Consider the following 13,558-nt stretch of genomic DNA (forward strand, 5'->3'; position numbering starts at 1 on the left):
GAGAGCTTAATAACTTTGGTATTGTCTACTTTAATTGGTACCAGCAGAAGCCTGGCCAACCCCCAGATTCCCCATCTACTATGCTACAGCATTGGCTTCAATTGCTACCGGCAATTGGCATTGCCTACCCAGTTCAGTCGCAGTGGGTCTGACACAGATTTCAGTGTCATCCCCAGCAGCTTGGACACTAAGCATGCTGCAGATTGTTACTGTCTGCAGCTTAGGTTCTCCCCATTCCCACAGTGCTTCAGACCTGAACAAAAACCTTCCCAGGCTATTCAGAGGATTCAGCTCAGAGCAGATTCCTCTGTACTCCCCAAGAGAGAGAAGGCCCTGCCCTCTGGGCAGGCTCCCATCTCCCAGGGCTTATAGGTCCCCTCCTTCTAAGGAAACCTTGTCAATCACAAACACCGTCTGCACAGCCAAGACAGAATGAAGGTAGCACAGCCCCCTGGGAAACAAAGGGGAAAAACCAAATGGGGGAAATACTGACACTTGTAGTTCACTTGATCTCTTTGCCTGCACATAATGTTGTTTTTTTCTTGTTTGGAGCCTAAGTTTATGGTGAGTAGGCTTTGCTCTAGTTCTCTGTAGCAAATAATAGAAAACTGTTGGTTGCCAATGTTCAGCTGTGTCTGACTCTTTGTGACCCCACTTGAAATTTTCTTGGCAAATGTCCTAGACTGGTTTGCGATTTCCTCCTCCAGCTCATTTCAGAGATGAAGAAACTGAGGCAAACAGGGTTAAGTAATTTGTCCATGCTCACATAGCTAGCAAGTGTTGAAGGTAAGAACTGAACTCAGGATTATGAGTCTTTTGGATTCCAGGCCCAGCACTCTATCCACTGAGCCACCTGGCTGCCATGATATAGAGTACATGACTTTTTCTCCCATCCTGGCCAGACTGGGCTCACAGGGCAGGCTTCTTTATGACGTGAGCCTAACCAAATGCCAAGGTAAATGCTCTGACTCACCCAACCACTGCCCAGTGAAAGACTCATCATTTCCTGTATCTGGAGATCAATGTCCTTATTGGTTAAGAGTAATGTGTGTACCAGGAGGTTTGGAGTGTACGTCCCAGCAGCCATGTTGAGAGTTCCTTATAGTGCTGGTGGCAGGGTCACACCCATTCACTGGCTATCTCTGCTATGTGTCTCTGATTCTACTCTCTGACCCAAGGGATCTCTTGGTGGTATGATGGCCCAAGGCCATGTCCATTCCATTTAGGACCAAGAACACACAAATGGGTTCAGTACTGCTCCAAGGCTTTCTAGCCAGGCTTTGTCACTGAAAAGAAGAGGGGATTGCCTCAACTCCTAGATTCATCGCAAGAGGGTCTTGAGTTCCCATCCTCCCCATCCTGTTCCCACACTCTTTCCTTCACTCTCATGGACCCAGTCCCAGGAATAGGCTTGCATGAAGTACAAGCATTTGCTTACATTGAATTTCTTTGCATGAATTTCCTTACCTGTAAGAGTTTTCTTATATGAAATGAAACCATGGGAAGGCCTAGAGAAAGGCTGATATGGAAAATAGTTGATATAGAAAGTCAGCCATATGCAGCCAGGGAAAGCAGATTTCCTCTAAGAGGAGTGCCTTGAGCTCAGCTTTAAAGAATAATATGCTTTCTCAGAGGAAGAGATGCATAGAGTGCTTTTCAGGAATAAGGCACGGTCACAAAGGTGTGGAGATAGGAGGTGAAATATCATTTGTGATGGAGAGCAAGAAAATCCTTTAGTTTGGATTGTAGAAGAAATAAAGGAATGTATCACATAATTTGTCTGGAAAGGGATGCTGAGCTTGGTGGCAAAGACTTTAGATGACAGAGTGCTTTGTATTTTATCCTAGGAACCCAAAGAAACCATTCTAATTTGATCAATCAGTCTGTCCATAAACTTTTATTAAGCACCTTCTATGTTTCAGGCACATGAGGAGTTCTATGGTTATCTGTTGAAGGACTGGAGATACTTATTTGCTATATAGATACTTTCAGAGGCCTGGGAGGAACTGCCATTTTATCTACTGGTTCACAAATATGAAAACCTTTTCTAAACAACCAAATTAGAATGAAGGAATGAGGAAGAGTGAAGGAAGTCGCCAGAATTAGGAGGAAGGAGTCTTAACTCTGAAGGTACCATCAGGTACCTTCAGCAGGAGGTTCAAATGGGAGTAGAGGGCTGAGGTTCCAGTTGCCTAATGGTTTTCCACCAGTTGACCATCCATTAACCAGTCCAATATCCCATCATGGTACTACTTTATGGAACAAAGCTTCCTTCCCTAGAAATGTGTTTCAGATAGCTTGTGTGTGTATAAGTGTCCCTTATATTCACTGGGACTGACACCTCATGCTCAGCCACAACCTCCACAGGCAGGGGAATTGCATTCTCTGTACCCGTATGTGATTCTTCATAGAAATTCCTTTCACTGACTTTGTAAATTTAAAAGAAGGGCAATATTTTGAGTCTCACATTCAAACTTCAGATCATCAAGCTGTCAAGTGTGCCATTCAGTAAAACTTCCATTGAGAAATCTCCCCATCTCCATCTTCCAACTGTCAGGTAGACCCAATGATAGAACCTCATGGACTGCGTTAAGAGGAAGAATGTTAGAGAAAGAGGCAGGGCTGGTTCCCCTGGATGCTGCTCCCTGCTTTAATACAGACATTGGCTCACTATGTCCTCTTCTAACCATCTGCTAAATAGGGGATTGTTGCCATGCTCAGGGCTGTCCCTGAGCCATTGCCTGGAAAGTTACCCTTCCTGTAAGCTAACCGATTTCCTGGTCTTCGGACCTCTCCGCCTCCTCCTGTTGGGGAGGGGAATGACCAAAGAGTGCACCCGAGGAGGTAGCTTTACTTCACTTTATTGCTTACATCATTCCTCCCAACCTTCCTTTATTCCCCCAACCCCCATATACCCTGCCGGAGCTCCACCCATGTTCCGCCCTGGAGGCAGAGCCAGCTCTGTAAGGGGCGTTCCCAGCACCCGAAGGCAGGTTCTCACCCCAGGGCATCTCCAGGCTCACCAGGGGGCCAGGGTCCAGAGCTCAGCCCTCTACAATGCCACGATATAGAGCCTTATACTTTACTGTTCATCCAACACTTCCCTTACCTGGAGAGTTCCCTATAGGGCTAGAATGAAGATTACATTTCTTTTTCTGTCATTCCTTAGGAAACTTGATTTTATCCCCTCAGAGCACAGGACCATCACAATTGAGAATGACCTTCACTGACTCCAGTGAGACTTCCAATGTGGGAGTATAGAAGAACACTGTGGAATGAGGTGAATTGTGATGGAATACATTGGAGTAGGCAATAAACAGGGTGAAATATTTTGGAAAGATGAATTTGGAATTTCATGGAGTCTGACCCATTGGCTGTTGATGTCTGCCAATCTTAAGATCCCTAGATTTCTCTCCATTTTTTTAGCTAAAGTATAATTTTCCTTTTTTTTTGAGACTACTTTTTTTGAGACTAACCCATGACCATTTGAGATCTCTCGGCGATTATAGGTATTTTGAAAGATGGGTTTTAGTAGCAAAAATGTACCCTGCATGAAACTACTCACATTCAATCCAGAGAATCGTTTTCTCAGTCCTGGGAGACACTTAAGAAGATTCTTGATTTTTAGTTGATTCTTCCGTAAAAATGAGACAAAGAGATACTGTAATTTGTAAGTGAAATGGCTATTCCTTTGGTGCAGAGTGAGGGATGGAGGGAGAAAGGTGGTAGAGCAATGGTGTAGGGGAGCTCTGAGAGATGATTGGGCTTGTATGTTGTAGCCCTCAGGGAATTCTGTCCTTGGGGTGAACATTGGAAGCCTAGGAAAAGGACAGGGAAAAAGAGAGGTCATTCTAGAAGGTGGAGGGTAGGGCAGGGCAGGGTGGGATTCTTGGGATCAGGAGGATCTACCCTGAGCTGGCTGACTGGAAGCCGAAGCACTAGAAGCTAAGAGAGCCTTGCCTTCTGGGAGCCATCTGGGCACAGGCAGGTGCCAGGTAGGTCTGAACTAGGACCCCTCCCCATTCCTCACTTCTACTGGCTGCCACTTGTATAGGACTTCCCCCTCTGACTTCTTGGTGAGTCTCCTCCTGCTATGCCAGGACCAGGCTTTCCTCCTGGTCCTCTTCTCCTCTCTGACCAGGGACACTGGCCTCCTGGCTGATCCTTGACCTTCCTTGGTCTGTGCCTTTCCAATGGCTGTCTCTCACCCTCTCCCTTCACCTGGGTGTCCTGGTTTCCATCACATCTCCGTTAAAATCTCACCTTCAGAGAACAAGCTTTTCCAGGTTAGGAAAGTGCCAGAGCCTTCCCTCTCAGGTGCCTCCCACCCATGCTGCAGAGAGCTGGTGTGGACACAGCCGATGAGATGCTTTCTCTCAATGGACTATGACCTCATGGAGGGTGGGGGCTGTTATTCTTTTAATGTTCTCCGCATCCCCAGGAGGTTAGCACAGTGCTGGGCACAGAGCAGCCACTTCCTAAATGCTTCTTGACTCGCACTAAGACACGGTAAATGAGAGGGTTTCAGAGAGACCTGGGGAGATGTGTGTGGTCTGAGGCAGGAGGAAATGAACAGAAGCAGGAGGACAATTTCTGCTCTGTTGACAGCATGGCAAAGGCCAACCTGTGTCTAAGGGGATGAAGCTCCCTTGGCTCTCCTGGATTCTATCTTTACTGATGCTGGTCTGCTCTGTGGATGGGCTGCCCTGACCTGGGATGAGCAACCATGATGCTGGGTTCCAGTATCCATTCTCTTTGGCTCCAAACTTTCATCTTTTGCAGACTGAGCTGGGGAGGGACAAGACAATGATGGCAGAGCGGGGAGATTTAGTTTATGCCTTTTCTTCCTAGGCTGGATGCTGACCTGCTGCAAATTATGAAATGTGATGTCTGAGAGGAGTTATCTGGCCTGCCCTCAGAGGAGAGACCCTACCAAACTTTGAGAACAGAAGGGAGGGTCAGGCTGGGAAGACAGCTTGGCCTGGACAGGAAGAGGACTTGTCACCCACTCTCACTCCTTCCCTTTGACCTGATAACCCTCCTCCATACTACCACAGAGACCCAAGAGTCAGAAGGGACTTGAGACCCCAGATGGGATGATACCAGTCAGAACCTCAGTGATTCCAGACTCAGAGCTCTGTCTCCATCAGATACTGTGGCTGAGATATGTGGGTCAGGGAACTGTAACCCAAAAACTAGGGATGGCACCCTAGGAACTTTGAGATGGGGCAGGGAGCCTGGAGAACTAGCAGGGCCCACCCTGAGAGCCAGGACCTAGAGTCTCCTCCTGGAATATCTGGAGGACACTCACCAAGAGGTCAGAGGGGGAAGAAAAAGTCCAATGCAAATGGCAGCCAGCAGAAGTGTGGTATGAGGGAGGGGCCCTCGTTCACACCTACTTGGCCCCTGCATGTGCAGAGATAGCTCCCAGAAGGCAAGGATCTCTCAGCTTCTAGTGCTTTTTCTTCCAGCCCACCTCCTCAGGGAGGGTCTTCCTGACCCCAAGAGTCCTACCCTACCCTGCCCTACCCTGCCCTCAGCCTTCTATAATGACCTGTCTTCTTCCCTGTCCTCTTCCCAGGGTCCCAATGCTCATCCCAGGGACAGAATTCCCCCAGGGGTACCAAACACAAGCCTAATCATCTCTCAGAGCTCCCCTATCCCATTGCTCTACAACCTTTCTTCCTCCATCCCTCACTCTGCATCAAAGGAATAGCAATTTCACTTACAAATTACAACATCTCTTTGTCTCATTTTTACACATGAATCAACTGAAAATCAAGGATCTTATTAACTGTATCCTGGGGCTGAGATGAGAATTCTCTGGACTGAATGTGAGTAGTTTCATGCAGAGGTCATTCTTGCCACCAAAACCCATCTTTTGAGGTATGTAAAATCTCCCAGAGATCCCAAGTGTTCATGGATCAGGGAACACAGTAGTCTCAAAAAAATTCAAATTATACTTTAGCTAAAACAGTGGAGAGAAACCTAGGAAACTTAAGATGAGTAGACAACAGCAGTCAATGGGCTGGACTCCACTGAAATTCCAAATTCATCTTTCCAAAATATTCACCCCTGCTACTCCAATGTATTCCAACACATTTCACCTCATTCCATGGTGTTCTTCTAAACTCCCACATTGGAAGTCTCAGGGGAGTCAGAGAAGGTCATTCTCAATTGTGATGGTCCTATGCTCTGAGGGGATAAAATGAAGTTTCCTAAGGAATGTAATTTTTATTGTAGGCCTACAGGGAACTCTCCAGGTAAGGGAACTGCTGGATGAACACTAACGTGTAAGGCTCTATATCAAGGCACCGGTCCCCTATTGAGCACATGGCTAGAAGAGGACCTTGTGAGCCAATGTCTGTATTAAAGCAGGGAGCAGCATCCAGGGGAATCAGCCCTGCCTGTTTCCCTAACATCCTTCCTCTTAACCCAGTCCATGAGGGTTTCTCCTTGGATCTACCCCACAGTTGGAGGATGGAGATGGGGAGATTTCTCAATAGAACCAGTTTTGCTGATTGGCAGACTTGGAAGCTTGATGATTGGAGGTTTGAATGTAAGACCCAAAATATTCTTTTTTATTCACAAAATCAGTGAAAGGAATTTCCGTGAAGACTCACAGACAGGTACAGAGAATGCAAATACCCTGCCCAAGGGTAGTGTGGCTGGGTCTGAGATGTCAGTACCAGTGAATGTAAGGGATACTTAATACACACACAACCTATCTAAAACACATTTCGAGGAAAGGAAGCTTTATTCTGTAAACTAGTAGCAGCTGTTGGGGTCTCTAGGTCTAGATGATGGGATACTAGATCAGGTAACATATGGTCAACTGATGGAAAACCTTGTGGCTGCTGGAGGCTCAGTCCTTTACCACCATTTCAGTCACATGCTGTGATGGTACCTTCAGAGTTAAGACTCCTTCTTCCTAATTCTTGCTGCTTCTTTCACACATCCTCATTCCTGCATCTTATTTGGTAATTTAGAAAAGGTTCTCATTTTAGTGGAACAGTAGACCAAAGGGTAGCTCCCCAAAGGCCTCTGAAAGTATCCATATATTAAATGAAATACAAGGTCAAGTCCTGAGGGTCTCTGGTCCTTCAGCTGGAGCAGTCATCTGACCATAGAACTCCCCATGTGTCTGGCACATGGAAGGTGCTTAAGAAATTTTTATGGACAGACTGATTGATTAAATTGGAATGATTTCTTTGGGTCTCTAGGATAAAATGCAAAGCATTCTATCATTTAAAGCCTTTGCCATCAAGCTCAATATTCTTTCCAGACTAATTACACAATCACTCCTTCATTTGATCTACAATCCAAACTAAAGTGTTGCCTTGCTCTCAATCACAAATGATATTTCACTTTCTGTCCCCACACCTTTGACCAAGGTGGACCCTATTCCAGAAAAACACTCTACATACCTCTGACTCTGAGGGTGCCCACTATTCTCTAAAGCTGAGCTCAAGGGCCTCCTCTTAGAGGAAATCTGATTTCCCTTGCTGCCACAGGATCATTTTACACATCAACTGAGATGCTCTTTCTCTAGGCTTTCCAGTGGCTTCATTTCATGTAAGAAAATTCATGTAAAGAAATTCAATGTAAGCAAATGCTGGTACTTCATGCAAGCCCATTCCTGGGACTGGGTCCATGAGAGTGAAGGAAAGAATCTGGGAACATTGTGAGGATGGGTACCCAAGACCCCACTCAGATGAATCTAGGAGTTGAGCCAATCCCCTCTTCTTTTCACTGACAAAGGCTGACTAAAAGGCAGAGGAGTAGTAGTGAAAACATTTGTGTGTTCTTGGTCCTAAAGAGAAAGGACAGGGCCTTGGGCCTTCATACCACCAAGAGATCCCTTGGGTCAGAGAGTAGAATAAGAGACACCTCGCAGAGATAGTCAGTGAATGGGTATGGCTCTGCCACCAGCTCTATAAGGAACTCTCAACATGCCTGCTGGGAGGTATTCTCTAACCCTCCTGGTACACACATTACCCTGAGTTAGCCCAAAAGGCCATTGATCTCCAGATGCAGGAAATGGTTAGTCTCTCACTGGGCAGTGTCTGGGTGAGTCAGGGCATTCACCTTGGCTTTTGGTCAGGCCCAGGTCATAATGAAGGCTGCCCTGTGAGCCCAGTGTGGCCAGGACTGGAGAGAAAGGAACCTAGTCTATATCATGGTAGCCAGGTGGCTCAGTGGATGGAGTGCTGGGCCTGGAATCCAAAAGATTCATATTCCTGAGTTCAAATCTGACCTTAGACACTTACTAGCTTGGTGACCTGGGTAAATCACTTAACCCTATTTCCCTCAGTTTCCTCATCTGTGAAATGAGCTCGAGAAGGAAATGGCAAACCACTCCAGGATATTTCCCAAGAAAACCCCAAGTGGGGTCACAAAGAGTCAGACACAGCTGAACATCGGCAGCCAACAACTTTCTATCATTTGCTAAAGAAAACAAGAACAAAGGCTCTTCCCCATAAACTTCGACTCCAAACAACCAAAAAACAAAACCAAACAACATCTTATGGAGGCAAAGAGGTCAATGGACTTGAAGTGTCAGCATTTCCCCTGTTTGGATTTTCCCCTTTGTTTCCCAGAGGGCTGTGCCACCTTCACTCTGCCTTACCTGTGAAGACAGTGTTTGTGATCGACAAGGTTTTGTTAGAAGCAGGGGCCCTGTGGGCCCTGGGCGATGTGAGCCTGCCCAAAGAGTTGCAGCTGCTCTGCCCTGAGGACCAGAGAGGAAGCTACTCTGAGCTGAATCCCCTGAACAGCCTGGGGAGGATTTTGTGCAGGTCTGAAGCACTGTGGGAATGGGAAGAGCCTAGACTGCAGACAGTAATAATTTGCAGCATCCTCAGAGGCTCCAAGCTGCTGATGGTGAGAGTGAAATCTGTGTCAGACCCACTGCCACTGAACTAGGCAGGCACTCCAGATGCCGGTGCAGTAGCATAGTAGATGAGGAGCCTGGGGACTTGGCCAGGCTTATGCTGGGACCAATCAAAGTAGACAACACAAAACTTATTAAAACTCTCACTGGCCTTGCAGCTGATGGTGACTGTCTCTCCTGGAGATGTAGACAAGGGTCCTGGAGACTTAGTCATCATAATGGCTTCTTGGGAATCTAGGAAACCAACAAAAGTAGAAGATAGAAACGTCAATGTCCAAGTCACAGCGTAGAAACAAGAAGATTTTCTGGAGACCACTGAAACTGTAAGCAACTTGCAAGTAGTTTTATTGGCTGTCATCATGAGATAGAAACCATCTTTCCCACAGACTTCCCAATGCTTGTGGTCTGTGGCTGGCCTTGCTGGTCTGCCCCCATCTGCTTCTGTGGAGACTGAGCTTGTTCACCAACTGGATTGAGTCTTTAATCTCTTATAATTTGTGATCTTCTAAAGCGTTCACTGCTCTCTTGTGCCTTACTCTGAGCCCAGAGCACCAGTAACCAGAGGAGCTGCCATGGGGAGACCATTCTGGCCTTTAGACACCTACAGAGAGAGCACTCGGAGCCCTGGGAGGGTAAGAAGGAAGGAGGAAGCTTTGATATCCTGAGCAGGGCTCACTACAAGTTCGTTGGGTCTCCACATGCCAAACAACCCCAGGTCTGGTAGGAGTCTCACTTCAGGGACCCAGTAAGCCACACTGAGTCACACTGGGTGAGACTGCCTCTGGGGGAGGAGCCTCACTCTTTTATGTCCCCAGCTCTGTTACATCAAGAGCAAAGGCAAGCTCATGTTTAGTACTGGTACTACTTGTTTGGGTAAATGAGGAAAGGCTTCTCTCTATGTCCCAGGACTAGATTCCCCATAACCATGAGAGAGCTCCAACCCTGGGCAGGTGGCAGAGACAGCAGGAGCTCACAGTTTGTAGGCTTTGGAGGTGCCTCAACTGACCCTGCTTCTGGACCTGCTCCATTACCTCCCTCTGCAGGAGAAGGTGTGAACTCAAGGAGGCAGTGAGGAGGGTGAGGTTCATGGACAGATCCTAGCCTGGGTCCCTGGGAAAAAGCCCAGCAGAGGCTCTTGCCTAGGGAAATGGGTTTTGTCAGTCCCTAGAAGACATTACTCTATTTGTTCTGAGCACTGAGGAAAGAAAGGTTATATCTGCCCTTGTCCCCATTTTCCCATTCTAGACTTGCCATGAAGGTGAGGACCCTTTCTGTGATCCATCCTATATTCTGCTTGTGACTCTTTCCAGAGGTGCGGATCTGTGTCAATCTGTGTGCCAATGTGAGGACATGAAAGTGAGAATAACTGAGTAAGAGACACACTGGAGAGTCTTTGGTTTCTGGATAATCACTTCTGTCCTGGGGGGATTAAAAGAGCCTCCTGTTTGGCATCCCAGCCCCCAGCCTCTCCTTTCTTTCTTCGACCAATGAACACATGAACACACATTTATGCTTTTAAAAAATACTTTATTTTTTCCAATTACATCTAACAGTTATTTTAATCTTTTTTTTAAATTTTTGACTTCCAAATTTTCTGCCTCCCACTTCTTTTCTCTCAGTGAAAAGGCACGCAATCTGATGTATGTTATACATGGGCAGTCAGGCAAACCCATTTCCAGATTATTCGTGTTGTAAGAGAAGACACAGACCAAAATATCCAAAGAAAAGTAAAGAATAAAGAAGTTTGCTTTGATCTGCATTGAAAATTCATCAGGTCAAAGGACATTTAAAAAAGATGGGGAACAACAATGCTAAGTGTTTGGGACAAAAATGAAAATGCAGAACACTTCATGCTCCGGAGGGGTTCATAATCTAATGGAGGATGTGATAATAATAATATTAATTACTATTTTTATGTGGTTGACATTTTTGATTGCACTCATGTTGGCAAAGTACATTAAAATTTTATCTCCTTTTATCCTTAGAATTGCACTAAGAGGGAAGTCCTCTTAACAAATAGCACTGATGGGGAGGACTAACCACTTTACAGATGAGTAAACTGAGATAGTCAGAGCTGAAATGACATGGTCAGGGTTTATCATCAAGTAAATCTCTGAGGCAAGATTTGAACTTAGTTCTTCCTGAATCCAGGCCCTGCTTTCCTTGCACTGCACCACCTTGCTGTCCGCAATGTAAGTAGAGAGGCACTGATTCATCCCGATGTGATTCAGTGTGAGAAATTTCCATACACTAACATCAACCAGTGCATTTTGGAATCTTCTCTACAAAGGAGAGCCCTGGGGAGTTGTCTTCAGCACTCAGAGGTTAAGTTGAAGAACACAGACAGCATGGGTGAGAATCAGGACTGGATGATGTGTTTCTTGACTCTCAGGTCACCTCCTTGCCCATCATTCCCTATGGCCTCATCTTTATCACATGCGTATGTATCATTAATATCTGTAACTGTGTCATCGATCAATATCACCTATCTGTCATCTGTATCTTCCATGTCTGTATCTACCTATTCTGGGAGAGGAAATGAGGACAGAGAGAGAAGAGGGAGGGCTGAGGATCCTTCCATTTACTTCGGGGAACAGAGGCCTGAGAACACCAAGGATGTTTGGGGAAAGAGTGTAAGCCTTGGGATGGGACCTTGCTGAGTATCAGCCCTCCCCCTGAGCAGCTGTGTGACTGTGGTGAGATGACTAAGCCTCTCTGAGTTGGCAAAATGATGGGAGAAAAACCGTTTGTAAGAATAAAGGAATCTCTGAGTGTGAAGGGTTTGTGGAAGGCACCTAATGTAACACTCTCTCTAAGGTGTGAGTGATCACACAGGATTTAAGTAATGAATAAATACACAGAACAGGAACTGAAGGATGATAGTGGACAAAATGGGAAGAGAAAAACACAAATTCAGGAATGTTTCTTAGAAGAAAAAGTGTAGAAAAAGAAATAAATCAAGCCATAGAGGAGAAGGGATCATGAATGAAAGGCTTCACTCAGAGAAAAGAAGGGGCCAAAGGGGGCATTATGTAACTAAAGAAAGGAGGAAAAGATAACGAAATCAGAAAGTTAAGTAAAACTCCCAAACAGGGACATGGTAGACAACTGGGAGAGAAGGTGGAGGCTGAGGTGAAAAGAGCCAGTGGGAAGAGAGTTGTGTTAAAATAGATAGAAGAAGGCTAATGACCTGGATAAAGCAGTGCCTAAGAGTGGAAGGGGAAAACAGCCAGAAAACTGAATTCAGAAAAAAATACACAGACATCAATGTTGCTTAATGAAGGTGAAGAAAATCCTGAGTCCCTCCGACTGTGTCCACTCCAAACTGATGCTCCATAATCTCACCTGGGGCTTCTGTGCTCAGAGGGGATCCTTTGATACCTTTGTTAACTCACTCTCTCACTCACCACCTTGGTTCTTCAGGATATTTTCTTTCCTTCCCAGACATTCCATAGCTTGGCCAACCATGCTTTCTCAGCTGAGAACCTGCCTTAATATTCTACTGAAGAAAATGGAAGTCATTTTCAGAGTCCCCTGTTCTTCTATCCTCATCTCTGATTTCTAGGCACCTTCTGCCACTGTCTTCTCCTTCACCCTGCCTGACATCAGGAGGAAGTCCTGCTCCTTGTCAAGGAAAACCTGTCAACATTCCTAAGTGATCCTATTCCATTCTCTCTTTTTCAGCAGATGGCCCCTCCTATCATCACCATCCTCCCATTAATGTTCAGCCACTCCCTTTCTCCTAACTGCTTCCTTGCTGCTTCCAAGTAAGCACAAATGGCCAGGGAATGTGTGTGGCTCTGCCACCTGCTGTCCTAGAATCTCCTCCATGCTGGTGGGAGGTAAACTGCAACACACTCAGTTGCACACACAGGAAGTCTCAGGCAGCCAATGAGGCCTTTTCAATCTCACAACCAGAGACTGACAAGTCAAGGACTGGGGCGAGCCATTGAACTTTGCTCCTTGGCTCTGCATGGGTCAGGGGGGAGACCAGCTCTCTCAGCTGAAAGGGGGCATCTCTTAAGAAAAATAAATTTAATCTTTGTCCTTGTGGAAGAGAACTGGAGTGGAGATTCCACTAAAGGCTATGTATCCCTTGAATAGGACCTATCGAGGTGCAGGGACAGCTCTACATCCAATCTCAGCAGGAAGCAATTTCAGGGGCTGAGACCTTCATCCCTTACCCCAAAAGATCTTGGGTCCCATCTCACACACAACTGCCAGGGCCTATTTTACAGGGAAATAGACAAGCAGACAGCTTGCTCACACTGAGAGTTTGAGAAGTACAGCATTCCTACAACCAGTTTCATCAGTCAGCTTCCATGCTTCGCAGGCAATTTCACATTACTAGAGAACAAGCAAGAAGCATTGTAAAGTCTTGTCCACATTGCATTCCATTTTTGCCAGCTCCATCAAATAAATCTATCAACCCTCAGGGATGAAATCCTCTTGAAATATGGCAAATGGATGTCACATACATCCCAGAATTTGGAAGGAATGAATACCTTCATGTGACTATAGACACATATTCAGGTCATACTATTGCCACCCCACTGACTGGGGAATCAACAAAATTTACTATGATCATCTGTTTAGGTGTTTTGCAACTCTAGGTACTCCACAAATTCCACAAAACAGATCATGGTCCAGCTTAAACTAGTCAAG

The 13,558-nt window shown here is 45.9% G+C and overlaps 2 long non-coding RNA genes across 2 annotated transcripts in view; both read right to left on the reverse strand.

Moving 5' to 3' along the window:
* Window positions 1-2,083: 2,083 nt before the first annotated feature.
* Window positions 2,084-4,357, reverse strand: LOC140522148 (uncharacterized). Its single transcript, XR_011973230.1, has 4 exons — window positions 4,264-4,357; window positions 3,566-3,818; window positions 3,110-3,268; window positions 2,084-2,584 (listed from the first exon to the last, which is right to left on the reverse strand). It is a non-coding gene; the product is annotated as an uncharacterized lncRNA (long non-coding RNA).
* Window positions 4,358-6,738: 2,381 nt separating this feature from the next.
* Window positions 6,739-13,558, reverse strand: part of LOC140522125 (uncharacterized) — a 384,637-nt gene continuing 377,817 nt past the window's right edge. Inside the window, exons 3-4 of the long non-coding RNA XR_011973219.1 lie at window positions 8,630-9,127; window positions 6,739-6,972 (exon numbers count right to left, since the gene is read on the reverse strand). This is a non-coding gene — a long non-coding RNA (uncharacterized lncRNA). The remainder of the gene's footprint in view (window positions 6,973-8,629; window positions 9,128-13,558) is intronic.

This window comes from Notamacropus eugenii, chromosome 1, assembly GCF_028372415.1.
Source record: "Notamacropus eugenii isolate mMacEug1 chromosome 1, mMacEug1.pri_v2, whole genome shotgun sequence".
NCBI classification, from domain to species: Eukaryota; Metazoa; Chordata; class Mammalia; order Diprotodontia; family Macropodidae; genus Notamacropus; species Notamacropus eugenii.